General features: G+C 41.8%; 1 protein-coding gene across 1 annotated transcript in view; it reads left to right on the top strand.

Annotated features, from left to right (window-relative positions):
• The window catches only part of NUDT3 (nudix hydrolase 3), a 44035-nt gene that overhangs the window by 983 nt on the left and 27425 nt on the right, over positions 1 to 15627 (top strand). The gene's annotated exons all lie outside the window — the stretch shown is intronic.

Raw genomic sequence — 15627 nt, 5'->3', positions numbered from 1 at the left:
GGGCTCTTGCAGATGCACACCTGCGGTTACTGAGAGAGCGTGACGGACGGAGTTCCCGAGCGGCTAATAGTACGAGAACACGCGGCTGTTACTAGGCGAGAAGTGACTCACAACAGTCCTTTGGCGCTCTCTCCCCTTTGTGAATCGTTTGTGGGAGGTGCAAGTACTTTTTGGCCTAAAAACGACGCTCTGTGTAAAAAGACCGTGTATATATTTCGTTTGCCCACCCCCCTTTTTTTTCATCGCGGGAATGCATGCACTGTAGACGATATTGATCTCCTCTATAGTACAGTGAGATAACTGGGTTAATGCTAAAATGCTGTAATGGCTTTACATTACATTAATTACATTACATTATTTAAGCAGGACTTCTTTATAAGTGCACACCCTTCTTCAGAAATGTCACACGTCTGCCCAGAAGAAATAAGGGAGGAGGTGCATTGATCAGGGAATTATATTATTTTCTTTATATTCTTTAACATTTAATTATACTCTTTAGCACCAATAAGAAATAGGCGGTTGGATTCTTTATATGTGGTATGATTATTTATGATTGCAGTAAGCCATATGTTTCAGCTGGACTTTCCACCAAATATGTTTGCATAATTGGTTCTAGTCTGAAAGGGTGATTCATAGAAAAAACTGCTGAAGAGGAAAACATTTTAATTTGTTACTGTAATTGTTAAATGTTACTGGTTACACACATGCCACAGGTAGATTGAAAGATGGTGAAGACTGCTTGAATGAGGAATAGGAATACTTCTTTTAAAATTATGTAAAACATCAAAGGAATTGTTTCCATCAGATGCACAATATTTTATAGTACAGTTGTGCTTGCTTATAGCTGTTACAAATCAGCAATAGCCACTAACAAAACACTTTTCGATGGAGTAAGAATAAGGTTTTTAGTTTAAGAATAACAGGAAAAAAGAAACTATATCTTTGTTTCCAGAACTTTCTAAATAAATTCTCTTCAAGTAGAGCTATTTTTGAATTTATAGTTAAGAAAGTTGATGAGTTTAGTATACTAATAAGAGTTTTTCTTAGATAAAAGATAAAAGTCTGCAGAATGAAATATAGGTTGTCCTTGACTTACAACAGTTTGTTTAGTAACTTACGGAGTTACGACACTGAAAAAAGTGACTTATGACCGTTTTTCACACTTAACTACCATTGCAGCATCCCCATGCTCATGTGATCAAAATTCAGATGCTTTAGATCAGTGGTCTCCAACCTTGGCAACTTTAAGACCTGTGGACTTCAACTCCCAGAGTTCCTCAGCCAGCTTTGCTGGCTGAAGAACTCTGGGAGTTGAAGTCCACAAGTCTTAAAATTACCAAGGTTGGAGACCACTGCTTTAGATGACTCATGACAGTTGCAGTGTCCCAGGTTCATGTGATCACTTTTTGCAACTTTCTGACAAGCAGAATCAATGGGGAAGCCAGATTCACTTAACAACCGTGTTACTAACTTAACTGCAAGAAAACTCATAAAATCAGGTAAAAGTTAACAGCTGTCTCACTTAACAGCATAAAGTTTGAGCTCAATTGTGGTTATAAGCTGAGGACTACTTATATAGCAATGGAAGCTGATATAAACAGATGTATATGGTACAATATCTGAAATTTAGCACAGCTCTCCTGCTTCCATGGTCATTTGCGCATATTACATGAGATGGCAAGAAATAACATTTCTGGATTTAATAGGTCAAAAAAGACTGGTCAGAAATTCCCAATAGAAACATTTGAAAGGAACATGATCTTGACCAATTTTCTTTATGATTGTTGAAAGGAATACATTCATATATTTGATTAGTACTGGAATTCAACATGTTGCAGTTGCGCCATACAATATTTCACTAAAAAAACCCTCTATTTCTTAGAAGAATGTGTTTGGAAAAATGATACTATTTAATTATAAATTAAAAAGTATTCTGTGGTGTGTATATAATATAATTCAATGTGTGTTATTGTTTGTAAAGCACTGTGTCTTATTAATCTCTAACATGGGTATCAAACTCGCTGCGTCGTGTTGTCATCATGTAACATTTTGTGACATTTTTCCCATTCATGGAACTGCAGTGGGTATAGCCTACACCTGATGCATCCGGCCTGCAGGCCACTAATTTGACACCCCTGCTCTATAAAATAACTTTATAAAATAGATCAAGTATTGTTATATCCACATTGTACTTTGGGATATGAAAAAAAAGAGCACCTTGGCATTGACCATATAATGACTTTATCATATAGTAGAGGGAACTTTCTTCCTGAAAGTTCTGTGTAAAGGCCCTATAGCATTTCATTCATCTATTATACCATTTGCAGAAGTAAATATATGTTGTGTTGAGAAATGGAGCAGAAAGAACAGTATGGATAGTCCTCAATTTATGACCACAATTGAGCCCAAATTTTTTGAGTCACTTTCCAAGCATCTGAATTTTGATCACATGACCATGGGGATGCTGCAATGATCATACATGTGAAAAATGGCCATAAGTCACATTTTTCAATAACATAACTTTGAATGGTCACTAAATATGAACTGTTGTAAGTCCAGGATTACCCGTAGCCTCTTGAAGGTTCATGGGCAATCTGTAGCAACTTTGCTTGTGTCAACAGGTTGAATTCAGAAGCTTGAAGTTGATTGTTCACTTGGAGGTTATCTGCAGGATGGCACTGCAGAATAGTGGAGAACAAAGGAGCTTTCTGTTCCTGTGTATAGCACGTGCAATATGGTGCATGGACCCTTAATAGATTACAGGTTGCAAGTGTTGTTTTTTATTGTAAAAATTACTATTGTCTAAGTTTATTATTTTATATTTACAATTGAAAAGGAAAGAGAATTAATTAATTATTAGATAGAGAATGAAATGGAAAATAGTGTTTGAGGACATGCAGAATCACTTAGTGTTATTTATTGTCTTATTTATTTCAAGTAATAAATAGAACTTAATAGGACTTAATTTAATGTTCAATTTTAAGTCACTGGAAAGAATTTATTATAATCCTATGATATGATCCAGAACAGTTTTTTAGATATACATAAACTAAAAATTGCAGCATTACTTTAAAATGTTTTAATATAACTTTTTAAATACCACTTATCAATTAACTAGGAATGTATTATTTCTTCACCATAATTATTAAACTACAAAACTGGGATAAGGATTGACAAACACCAAATGATCTGTAATAGAAAATCTGTAATAGGAAAATATAGTTCTAATACTATCAGATAGGTAAAATAGTATTGTGATTGGTAGAAAAATAACTCTGATTTCATCAACAGAAAAATAAATCAGTAATTCCAGAAACTTTTTAATTCCATAGTTTATAGGAAGGACATGTTTAATATTGCTATCGCTACAAAAAAATGCCTTACTCCTACTGAGCATCTGTTGCACTTCAGTTGGCATGAGTAGGTAGTTAGTGCATACTGAATGCTGTGCACAGGCAGGCATTTCCAGAAAGAAATGATTTTAAGTGTTATATGATAATTTATAATTCTGTAGAGAAACACATGACTGAGCAAATTTGGCATTTTAAAAATAAGTGTATCAATTAATTTTAATTGATAGTCCTTTTAACTGCAAATCTGTTTAAAGAAAGAACTTGAAAATGAACACGATAATAAATTTTGAGTTTCTCTCAAGTTGAGTGCCTTTGTTGGGGAGAGGCATTTAGGTATTTTATACTGTGGATTTTTAATAATGTAAGCCACCTGGAGTCACAGTGTATGAATTGAGAGACCATATATGTTTGTTTAATAAATAATCTAGTAATAGCTAGTAAAAGATGATACAACAAATATTATTTTTTTTTAAAAATACTAAAATCATTTAACGAAGGGCCAGAGAGAACAGATTGGTTTCCAGAATTTATAGTGAAGTAACCTGCTAATCTCTTAATGAACACGTTTTCTAGAAATAGAACCTCTGTAAAGAAGAGGTTTTATATAACTGTTGTAATAGAGGTGCTTTACAGAAAATGTAAAATGCAATATAATCCTTATACCATGGCAGGTTCAAGGTTTTCCTAATAATGTATCTGAACAACAGATGCTTAATGGTTTGCTTTGCAGTATGGATTGATCATTGAGCTTGTTAGTGGGAAAACGTATTGTGTGTACTTTAAATGCAAAATATCTTTTGCTTACTAATAGGTAAGCTTTCTCGGGTGGCACATTAGGTTTAATATGTGCTTCCCCCTGAAATTGGTGAACTAATGTGCCAATTATTATATCTTTTAAGTAGCTGTTAAAAACCTATATCTCTCTCTAGGCCAGGGGTGTCAAACTTGCGGCTTACAGGCCGGATGCACCACGTGCTGGCCCACCCCCGCCTAATTTAGTGAAGGGGGGAAAGGTCCTAATACGTCACGTGATGCTTCTGTGATGATGTGAGTTTGACACTACTGATCTAGGCCAAACCGTATTATAAAATAATTACTGTGTTGAAAATGATATAAAATATATATATTGTGAATTTAAATTTTGCAGATGTAAAGTCATCTGATTTTGTTCAAAATAATGCTTTTCAGTTGTTACTAATGAAATTCTACAGATGAGCTTCTGGAACATTGAAGGTTTTGGACTTATTTCATTGTTTTAAAACATGGCAGTGAAATCATGAAGATAATACTATAGGTTCTGGGAATCTTTCAGACTTCTTAATAAAACCTCTCTGGAAGGACAGAGATGGGTCAGAATAGAGGAGCTGATAATCTTTCAAACTACTGCCGAAATACCTGTCCCGTAGTGTTGACAGATTGAAAGATTGTTTTTTCTAGAATCATTTTTTCCCAGGTCCCCAGCTGGATCAGACCTATTTTCAGATTCAGCCTATCTTTTGTTGGCTTCTTTTCATTCAATAAATTTGATCCTATTTCTTCAGTTTTGGAGATTAATCTGTTGACAGAAAAATGGACAGGGACTTGAGCCTCTTTCCTTAATTTTTTCAACATTTTAAGTTAGAAAGAAGTTCTTAATATTTGTGTTACTATAGTATTATGCATTTAAATATAAACTTTAGCATTATCAGGCTCTACATATTAGCTTTGTGAAGTTAATGAATGTTCACCATTTACAGAGATGTGCTCTTTGTATTTAGCACTTGGATAACGCTGGCATAAGGTAGCATTTCAGGAATGTTAATGCTTTGGAAAAGTTTCTAGGCCTAGATTGTATGCTAAGAAACACTACACTCTCTGTATACCTCAAACACAAGCAGAATGACTCTTTTTTCATTTCCTTTTAAGACACTATCTTAGCAGCATATAATTTTTTCAAAGGGTTTATTCTATTGAGCAATATTTTACATTCATATAATGAGAAATTTGCAAGAGAATAAAATTTTCGTGTGTGTCTTAGAAGCTTGCCTTTAATAGTTTGTTTCAAATATAAAAAATACATGCTGAGGATTTGGAGGATCTGAATCATCAGAGTTCTTCTGCAGTCTTCAGTAATTGTTCAGATGCAAAAGTCGGATAGTTGTGTTCCCACTTTTCTACATTAAATATATCACTCTTCCACACTAAAAATAGTTAATGTTAATTTTTGTAATTTTTGTATCATACTGTAGTTTCATAACATAGGAAAACTAAGATTTTTATTCTATTTTTGGTCCTTGCCAGTGAATTTACAAATACAGTACCATTATTCAATACATGTTATTTCCCTTACTAAACTACATATATAGAGTAACTGTTACAGCATATGAAAAAAATTGAAAGGAAAGCAAAATGATGATAATGCTTGAAGTATTATTGATTTGTTAGGCTTTATTTTGCCAGGAAAAGCCAATTCTGCAGGTAAAAAGTGTTCTGACTCTTTTAAACTCTTAGTCTTTTAGAAGAGCCCATAACCATCTCCATCCTATGTGGCTGTCTGAGCATATCAAAATACAGTTAATTCACTGTTAAATAGACCAGGAATGGTATTAAAAATCTTATATCGCCAGTTAGCAATTTTTATTGTTAAGAAATGGAAATTACCTGAACAGTAGAAATCAAGAAAGATCTGGAAGATTTAAAAAAATCTGTTAGAACTGCCACATACTGATCAGATCTGCAAAACATAAAACCCAAATCAATGCAAAGGATGTGCCAAAAGGTTTAGTTGATACTGGACTATCTCCAGGTCACAATACAGCTTTGCTTATATAGCAGTGGTGTGTGCATGAGAGAATTGCCAGAAGGAAAACTTTTCTCCAATCTCATCATAGAAGTCATTGTCTAAACTATGCAAAACAAACCCTTGATAAGCCTGAAACATTCTGGAATGAAGTGCTTTGGATTGATGAAACTAAAGTTCAGTTGTTTGGCAACAGCCAGAAAGAATAGATTTGGAACGAAAAAGTGAAGCATTTAAAACTTGCCAACAGCTTGTTATGTTCAGGGTGGCTTTATTATGGGGTTTTTGTGGCAGTTGCTGGACTAAAAAATACTGTGTGTAATGAATTTGGCTAAATCTATCTATCTATCTATCTATCTATCTATCTATCTATCTATCTATCTATCTATCTATCTATCATCTATCATCTATCTATCTAAAGTTAATGTGAGGTGAGTGAAGACATCATGATCTAAAACATATCTCCAAATCAACCTTGAAATATTTATTGGAAAGCAAGATAAAGGTTTTTATAATACATTTCAAATTTCCCAGACTTGAATGTTATTGAAAATCTGCTGTGTGAGAGTTGCTGTCAATAATTAATTGAAACATTTGACCATGATGCCTGAATTTTGTCATGCAATTGTATATCTGTCACATAGGTATGCTTGATTTTTAAAGTAATGCCTTAATTTTTAGATGTTGACCCTGGATAGAAGATCATTACATTAATAAAACATTTCATGGAAGTATTTAATTTCATTATCAAGTGTTAAAGAATTTTAGGAGTTTGAGAGACTTTCCCATAAAATGACTTGTTCCTGTTAAGATTGGGGGGTTTCTGAGAAGAAGGCAACAATGGGAACATCTTGCTTTGCCGTGAATTCTGTTGCTTAACTAGCACTTGATGGTGAGCACTGACATCCCATCTACTCCCCCCCTCCCTTTCTTACTTTGCCTACAAAGAACTATTTGCAAACTAGTTTTACATTTAGTCATTTTCCCTTTTTAATTCTGTTGCTGACAATTGTATTTCATAGTATCCGAATTTGAACTTCCCAGAAGATTCACAGAAAGGAAGCAAAAAGAGTAGTTACAGAGTTAAATTAAAGTGTGTAGCGAAAAGCTTCATGAATAAATCAAATTCATTATCTTCTCTCATGATAATAGATAAAACTGTTTGGAAGAATGCATCAGATTTTCATCTTTAGCCAAGAAAGGCTTCTTTATGATTTTACTAAATAGAAGAACCTTACAGCTATCAATCTTTTTTTTCTGCTATACTAATGCCATTTGCTGCTAGGCTTTTGTAGAGGTTTTAATCCATATTTTCACTCTGACATTTGATCCTTTTGTTGACAGATCATGAAAATGCACTTAGTCTTAGGATATAAATCCTGACTCTGCTGTCCAAAAGTCATTTGAGCAGTTTAATCAGGTTGTATAAATAATAGGAGAAAAATGGCTCTTCTACATGAAAGTTTGAAAAAATTCTGTCTCAATGTTCCTCAATGGAACATTATTTCTCTGAAATTATGCTTAATATTTTAGTTTAACCATTTAGCTTTAACTTCAACGTGCACTTGATAGACCCATTTAAACCTTTCTAGTTCAAATCAGTGGAATGTAATTCTGGTTTTTTTCCCTTGACTTTTTCTGAATAAATATTTAATTAGAATAGTTACTTCAGGATTTAATTGTTGAATAGTGTCTTTTTAATAATCTTGAAAAAAGTTGCATTGATTTCATCTGTCTAGAACAGAACCTGGTGCATATCTAAATATTGGAAAAACTATGAAAAACTGATTTTTTTTAAAAAAAAAAGTCTTACTTGTTTTCTGTTCTTTAAAGATTAAACATGTTAGTTACAATACTGGAGGGAAAAATGAAACAGTTTCAGAAAGTTTAGTTTTAATGTCACTTAATAGCTGATCAGATGAGAAGACCTTTATGTAACGGAACAATGTACACTTTGTACATTTTTGTATTTTAAAGTATTATGTCATCTAACTTCAGCTTTTATGAAAATCTTTAATTAGTTGCTTCATCCTGATTTGTTTCTCTTTATCGCATTATTTTTTTTGCTGAGAGATCCAGCCTTTTTAAAGCCTATCTTCCTCTCTTTTCTTTTCTTTTTCTTTTTTTGTAAAAAAGGATAAATGTACAAAAGGGTAAAAAAAAGATGTAAAGATAAATATGTGAGTCTATGGCCATTTAGAAGGTGAGAGTTGATATGGGAAGGGGACAGGAAAGAAGAGGAATATTCTCCTAGGCGCTGCTTGGAGTGTCCAAGCACGGGTTAACTTCAGTGTGCTGCCCAAGGACTGAGTTTAAGATTATTGTAGCTCCGCCTCTTGCTTGCCTCAGAGGCTCAGTTTCAAAAAACTCAGTCGCCCTACAGGACGTTTTCCTTGGGGTTCCAGGCCTTGTGCAGCAAGCTGGCCCCCTATTCCTTATGCTAGTTCAATGTAGCTCATTTTAGAGATTTTATTTTGAGTGTTTTCCTTAGATAGTGTTGTGTAGTTTTCATTTCTTCTTTATTTGGCTCCGTTTTAAATTACCTCAATTCCTGATTGCGCGGGAGGCTCCCTGGAGCGCTGCTGGCCCACGGCTCTTCTTGCAGCTTCGCACGCCGGGGTCTCACTTAGCGGCTGCTAGCGAGGGCGAGGGGACAGGTAGGGAGCTATGGATCCCATTGCAAGGACTGTTAGGCTCCTCAAAAGCCCCAGTGTTTTTTCAGGCGTGCATGCGCGCAAAGGCCGCCATCTTGGAATCGCATTTTGGCGCACTTTCTTTTCGGGCCTTCTAAGTTGTCACGCAGCTAGCGCTGCTTGGAGTATCCAAGCATGGGTTAACTTCAGCTTGCTGCCGAAGGACTGAGTTCAAATTTTGTGTAGCCACACCTCCTCCTTCCCACAGAGGCTCTGTTTTAAAAACTCAGTCGCCCTAAAAGGATGCAGTTGGGGAGCTCCAGTCCTTGAACAACAAGTTGGACTCTCCAAGCAGTTTAGTGTAGCCCTTTTTCTTATTTTTATGTTTAGTGTGTAGGCTAGGAAGTGTTAGGAATTTTATTTCTCCCTCTGAATGAAAGTTCCCCCTTAATTGAAGCGCAGAGCAGGTGCTTGGAGTGCAGCTGCCTTCCGCAACCACCGTGGTTGAGGCATCACTAGGAGGCTCATCAGCGGCTGCTGGCGAGCTCTAGGGACAGGTAGATAGGTTAGGGACCCCCCCCCCCGAGATCGCTGTTGGTGGACTATTTTTAGAACCGAGGCTCTACTTAGCTCTCCAAATTGCCGACAGCTCCCTGGTGCACTTGTGGTGGCCATTTTGGAGAGGAAAAAAAAGTGCCGTGCTTTATTCTCAAGCCATTTGCTCTGCTGCAACCTGTTGTCCACAGCAGATCGCCACTGGGAGGGCTTATTAATTTGGGATCTCGCTCTGGGGCTCCAGGCAGGTCCCCCCTCCCCAGGAAGACCATTGAGAGCGGTTGCAGGGAGTTTGGCTTTCTTGGGCCATTCCTTGCTTTATCACAGCACAGATCTGCAGCACCTTGGGACTTCCAATTTTGGCGCCAAAAATATTGCTGACTGTTACTGATCCCTGCCAAGCCCCGTTTTCCTCAGAACTTGGACTGAATTAAAGGGGCATACTTCCAGAACTATTTCATATACTGGGAAAATTGCAACTAAGCTGTGACTGTGCTAGAAGAGTGCCATGGCCAGCAAGATTGTGTCTGAAGCCAGGGATCAAACTGAACCTCCCGCTAACAAGCGCAGCAGGCCCAACCCTGCTGCTAAGGGGGACAGGGCAGGCTGCCCTGCAAAAGAGAAACAGCCCCAAGCCAAGAAAGTCTCAAAAGCTGCAGAAAGGTTGGCTGAAATGAGAGAGAAGGCCCTGGAGAAACAGTTTCTAAAGGCAGTTAGTGTCCAGGCACAAACTGTGCAAGCCAGCGAACCACCTCCACTTCCAATTCCTACAGACATTCCCTTGTTCTCCATCTCTAGCGGACGAAGGGGATTTTGGATTTTCTCCCAACCCTTCCAGGGCATTCCTCCAGGTCTCCTATTTCCTCTCTGGAGGAGGTAGACGTGGAAGAAGCTTATTCCTAATGGGGGAGGAGGCTCCTCCCACTGGCCCTATTTCTGGGGACGCTCCTGAGTTATCCCAAGCGATGCAGGAGGTTGTTCAACGGGCAATATCACAGGGGATTGCTAATGGCATCCAACAACTGGGGTTATCTTTGCACTTTCTGAACAAAGCCAAGCCCAGAGTGCAGAACACTGGAGTTCTCCCTCAACCCTCCAGGGCCTCCCCTCCAGCTTCCTCAGCTGTCAGTGAGGTGTCTGATGATGATGATGAGGGTGGACAGGACGCCCCTGATCTGTCAGAGGATGAGAACCCAGCCCCTGACGCCCCCGCATTCTCTGGCTTATTTAAGCCTACAATGTTCTCCATAGTGAGGGGGGAGGAGTATCCAGAATGGGTTGACTTTGTCCTCTCATGATTGGATGAGTCAGATAAGCTCTTTGGGCAACGCCCCCTGACCAGCAGGACTACCCATATTCTGACTCATCCTCTTCAGGAAAGGATGCACCAATCTGGACCTCCAGTAATTTACAAAGGATTAAGGAAAATAAACTTGGACCCGGCGAATCCTGCCTCCCTTCATTGCACACAGCCTCCTCCTGCAAGGACTGGACTGCCACAAGCCCCCTGGGGCGGCACGCTGCCCTGGCCAGTGAGTGAGACGGAGTCACTCAGGGAGGACCCTTGCCGGGCAGGCAGGAGGAGAGGGCATATATGCTTCCTAGAGGCAGCCCTTGATGCAGAGGCTAATCAGGAGCAGAAGCGCTCCTCTGCTCCCCTCGGGTTGAGCCACGAGGGTTGTTAAAATACCCTGGAAAACCTGTGCTGGCAGCTATCACCAGTGGACAAGGTGAGAGCCGGAAAGGCTCAGAAAGAGCTGCGGGAGGCAGGGGGAGGCAAGCTGCAGCTGCATGGCAAGCCTGCAAAGGCAAAAGCCATTTCCATGTGCTCCAGCAAAGAGGAGCCTTTTGAATTTGGAGCCGGGTGTCATCTTGAAACCATGTGGTCCAAGATGGCGGCCCCCAGCAGCTCAGAGGAGGCAGGCAGAAACCCAACTCTCAGCCCTCCAGCAACAACCACAACTGGAGGCTCTGTGGAGCTCTTGAAAGGTGAGAAACCATCGCAGAGGCATTAGCCAAGGGCGGGGGATGCAGCAAAGGGCCAAAAGGAGACTGCTTAAGGAGGTTAGAGGCAGACGGTGGATCAATCCCCCCCCCCAAGCCCACCTCCTAGATGAATCACAGAGGCAGCTGCCACAAGACTGCACGAAGAACCCCCCCCCCAACCTGAGAACTCCCCCCCCCCAAGGGGAGGATCCCCTTCGGCTTCGGTGTTTCAGAAATCTTGCCTAAAAGCCTGTTCTGTCCCTTTCTAACTGCCTAGTAACAGGAGAAGGCTTCCCCCTTAAGGACACTCTCCTTTTAAGTAGGAGAAGAGACTTGGGGGCGAGAATGCCATCAGAAAGAGGCTGTCCAGCAAGAGCTGCATTTTTTTGGTGGCTAATTCTTGCTTCCCCCTTAAGAGCATTCTCCTTTGAGTAGGAGAAGGAGGGGGAGGGGCGAGAAGTCCCTGAGAAGGAGGCCGGCCCCTTAGCAAAAGCTGTTTTTTTGTGGCTAAGTTCTGAGGGCGGGGCTATGGTAATTGCCCTGCAGAGCCATTTGGAAAGAAGGGGGGAGGGGCCCCACATGGCCCAAGCCAGCAGCCTGGAAAACACAGAAGGGGGAAGAGTATTCAGCCCGGCTGCTAGAGGCTGCAGCCCCCAGGGAGAGACAGAAGAACCTCCAATCAGGTTAGAGATTACCCCCCTCCCCCAAGGCCTTCCAAGGGTGGGGGTGACAAGGCAAAGAGCAAATGCAATGCAATACAATACTATGCAATACAATAGCAGAGGGGGAAGGGACCTTGCAGGTCTTCTAGCCCAACCCCCTGCCTAAGCAGAAATTCCTACACCATTTCAGACAAATGGCTATTGTTACTATAGTTGATTATGCTGACTCTGTAAACCACTTAGAGAGGGCTGAAAGCCCTATGAAGCAGTATATAAATCTAACTGCTATTGCTATTGCCATCCAACAGCTGCTTAAAAACTTCCACTGTTGGGACATTCACAACGTCTGGAGGCAGGTTGTTCCACTGATTAATTGTTCTAACTGTCAGGAAATTTCTCCTCAGTTCTAAGTTGCTTCTCTCCTTGATTAGTTTCCACCCATTGCTTCTAGTTCTGCACTCAGGTGCCTTGGAGGATAATCAGGCTGCCTCTTCCCTGTGGCAACCCCTGAGATATTGGAACACTGCTATCACGTCTCCCCTAGTCCTTCCTTTCAGTAAACTAGACCTACCCAAGTCTTGCAACCATTCTTCATAGGCTTTAGCCTCCAGTCCCCTGATCCCCTCTGTTGCTCTTCTCTGCACTCTCCCTAGAGCCTCCACATCCTTTCTACATCATGGTGACCAAACTGAATGCAGAATTCCAATTGTGGCCTTTCCAAGGCCTTATAAAGTGGGATGAACACTTCACAGGAGCTTGATTCTATTCCTCTGTTTATGCAGCCAAAAACTGTGTTGGGTTTTCTGGCAGCTGTTGCACACTGCTGGCTCAGTGGGTTGTCCACTAGGACTCCAAGATCCCCTTCACAGTTACTACTGTGGAGCAAGGTATTCTGTACCTGTGCACTTCACCTTCGTTGCCTAAAGGTAGAACCTTACTTCATTGAATCTCATTTTCCTAGGTAGTGCCCAATGTTCAAGGGTATCAAGATCCTTCTGTATTTTTAGCCTGTATTCTGAAGTGTTGGCTATTCCTGCCAGCTTGGGGTCATCTGCTAACCTGATGAGCCCCCCCCCCCCCCCCCCATCAGCATTTAACAAACAGAGAGCTAACCGTCATACCGGCTCCTTCTTATGACCGCTTGAGATAACAGCAGTTCTTAAAGAAACAGTACTACTATCATGGCATATATTTTGCTAACCCAACTGTTAGCTTACATACCTAACACCCTCATTCAAATCACTGATGAAGATGTTGAAGAGTACTGGGCTCAACACAGAGCCTTGGGGGACTCACTGCACTCTTCCCTCCATGAAGAGGCAGTTCCATTGAGGAGTACAGGTGTGTGCGGTTGGTCAACCAGTTACCAAGCCACCTGGCGTGACTGTCTAACCCACATTCTTCTACTTTATCTAGTAGTAGGTTATGGTCTACCTTATCAGGACTTGCTGAAGTCCAAGTTAACTATATCAATGGCATTCCTATGGTCCACTAGGGTTGTCACCGTATCTAAGAAGGCAATATAGCTAGTCTGGTATGATCTGTTTTTGACAAACCCATGTTGGCTTTGGGCGCTCGAGCCGGTTGTTCTCCCTTTCTGAAGGGGGAAATCACATCAGCAATTCTATAATGGTTCTCCGGTACTCCAGGATCTCTGATAGATATAGTTTCAGTTGTTTGGAGATCTCGTCCGCCAGCTCCTTCAGATCCCTGGGGTGTAACCCACTCGGTCTTGGGAATGGGACTTTGCCTAAGATAGACAGGCTACCATTTCTTCCCTATCTTATCTTGGGTTCCTAATCTGAATTTGGGGTGCTGTTCTTGATAGGTTGGATTGTTTATCCCTTCGGATAAAGACAGATGCCAAGCACGAGTTAAATAGTTCAGCTTTACCCCTGCTGCTTGTCACCTTCGGGCCACTTTCTCCCAGCAAGGGACCAATCGTTTCCTTAATCTTTCTTGGTTTTATCAGGTGGGAAGATGCCCCCTTTTGTATTTTATTTTATTTTATTATTATTATTGTTGTGGTGGTTCTTGTTGTTATTATTATTATTTTACCTTTGTGGCAGGCCTTTATTGTGAGCCTTAGCTTCCCTCACTTCATCTTTACACGCACTCTAGTGGCCGCCCATTAAACTCCGTCTGTGTTTACATTCAGAATATCTCTGCGCTAATCCTAGCCATAGAATCATAGCACCCTTATGGCCGGGGGGAAAAAGGGTCAGACAGGCTGGTCCCCATGCCAGAACCCACCACAAACTCAGAATGGGATGCCCGACTATGAGAGATCGCAGAAGCACCTCAGATAGCCTATGAATTTAGACAACATTCGCTGAGGGCAGAACATATAGCAGGGGTGGGGTACATCAGAGCCGACTGGCTCAGCCGGACCAAGGGGACAATTTGGAGCGGAAGCTGCAGCCAGCAATCTTCAAGGAGCTGGCAGAGTGCTTCGGACGCCCGGAGGTCGACTTATTCACCACGCCCCTCAACGCTCAGCTCCTGAGGGTCTTCTCCAGGTACCAGTCATGGGGGGGCAGAAGGGGCGGACGATCTGCAAAGCCCCTGGACCAGGGGTTGTCGGTATGCCTTCCGCTCTTACCCCTGATCCCCAGGGTCATATGGGAAACCCTTTGGGAGGGGGCGGAAGGGGTTCTGTTGGCGCCTCACTGGCCCCGGAGACTGTGGTTGCAGATCTCCAGTCGCTTTCAGCGGAGAGGCCATGGAGAATCCCCCAGGAGGGGATATCCCTTAACCAGGGGTCGCTGGAGCACCCAGACCATCAATGGCTCCAGCTGACCGCTTACCTCTTGAGCGGAGCATCCTGGGGAAAGACCTCTTCCCCCCAGGGTGATGCAGACTATCCAGACGGCCCACACACCCTCCACAGAGCGTATCTATGGCTCCATGTGGCGGGCCTCTGCCTCATGGTGTAATTCCCTGGGGCACAATCCTAGCCAGGCCTCAGTGCCTCAGATTCTGGACCTCCTCCAGGCAGGCCGGGACAGAGGGTTAGCTTCTAACACAATTAGGAGACAGGTTTCAGCCATCTCGCCAGTTCTCCTGCATGGCAGGAACCAGAGTTTGACTCACCATCCTATGGTCAGGCAATTCCTCAAGTGGGCTTCCAACCCCAAACCGCACACAGTGTTCAGGTACCATTCCTGGGACTTACACAGGGTAGGGGACGCTCCAATAGGCGTTCCATTTGAGCCTTTACGAACAGTTTCCCTTAAGTTCCTGATTCTCACGGTGGCCTTTCTGGTGGCCATCTCCTCCGCCAGGCAGATATACGAACTGCAAGCTCTGTCCACTGGAGAGGATCTCTGCTTCTTCCACCAAGACAGAGTGGGGTTACATCCTTCATCCCCAGGGTGGGCTCCTGCTTCCATCCAACCCAGGAACTGATTTGCCCAACTTCTGTCCAGACACTTCCCACCTGTTGGGAAAGAAGTGGCTCACTCTGGGCGTAAGGAGGGCTCTGAGGATTACCTCTGGAGAACCAGGCCAGACAGCAAATCCGAAGCTCTGTTTGTCTCCTTCCAAATAGGGGCCTGGGTAACAGGGTGACTTCCACCACAATAGGTAGGTGGTTGCTTACCAATCGCAGGGCTTACAGACACCAATCATATCACAGCTCACTCCACGCGGAGCGCAGC

Source organism: Thamnophis sirtalis, unplaced genomic scaffold (assembly GCF_051295495.1).
Source record: "Thamnophis sirtalis isolate CommonGarterSnake01/CBP01778 unplaced genomic scaffold, rThaSir2_p1.2 scaffold_7, whole genome shotgun sequence".
NCBI classification, from domain to species: Eukaryota; Metazoa; Chordata; class Lepidosauria; order Squamata; family Natricidae; genus Thamnophis; species Thamnophis sirtalis.
Note: the sequence above shows the minus strand (reverse complement) of the source record. Positions and strands in the feature narration are given on the sequence as shown.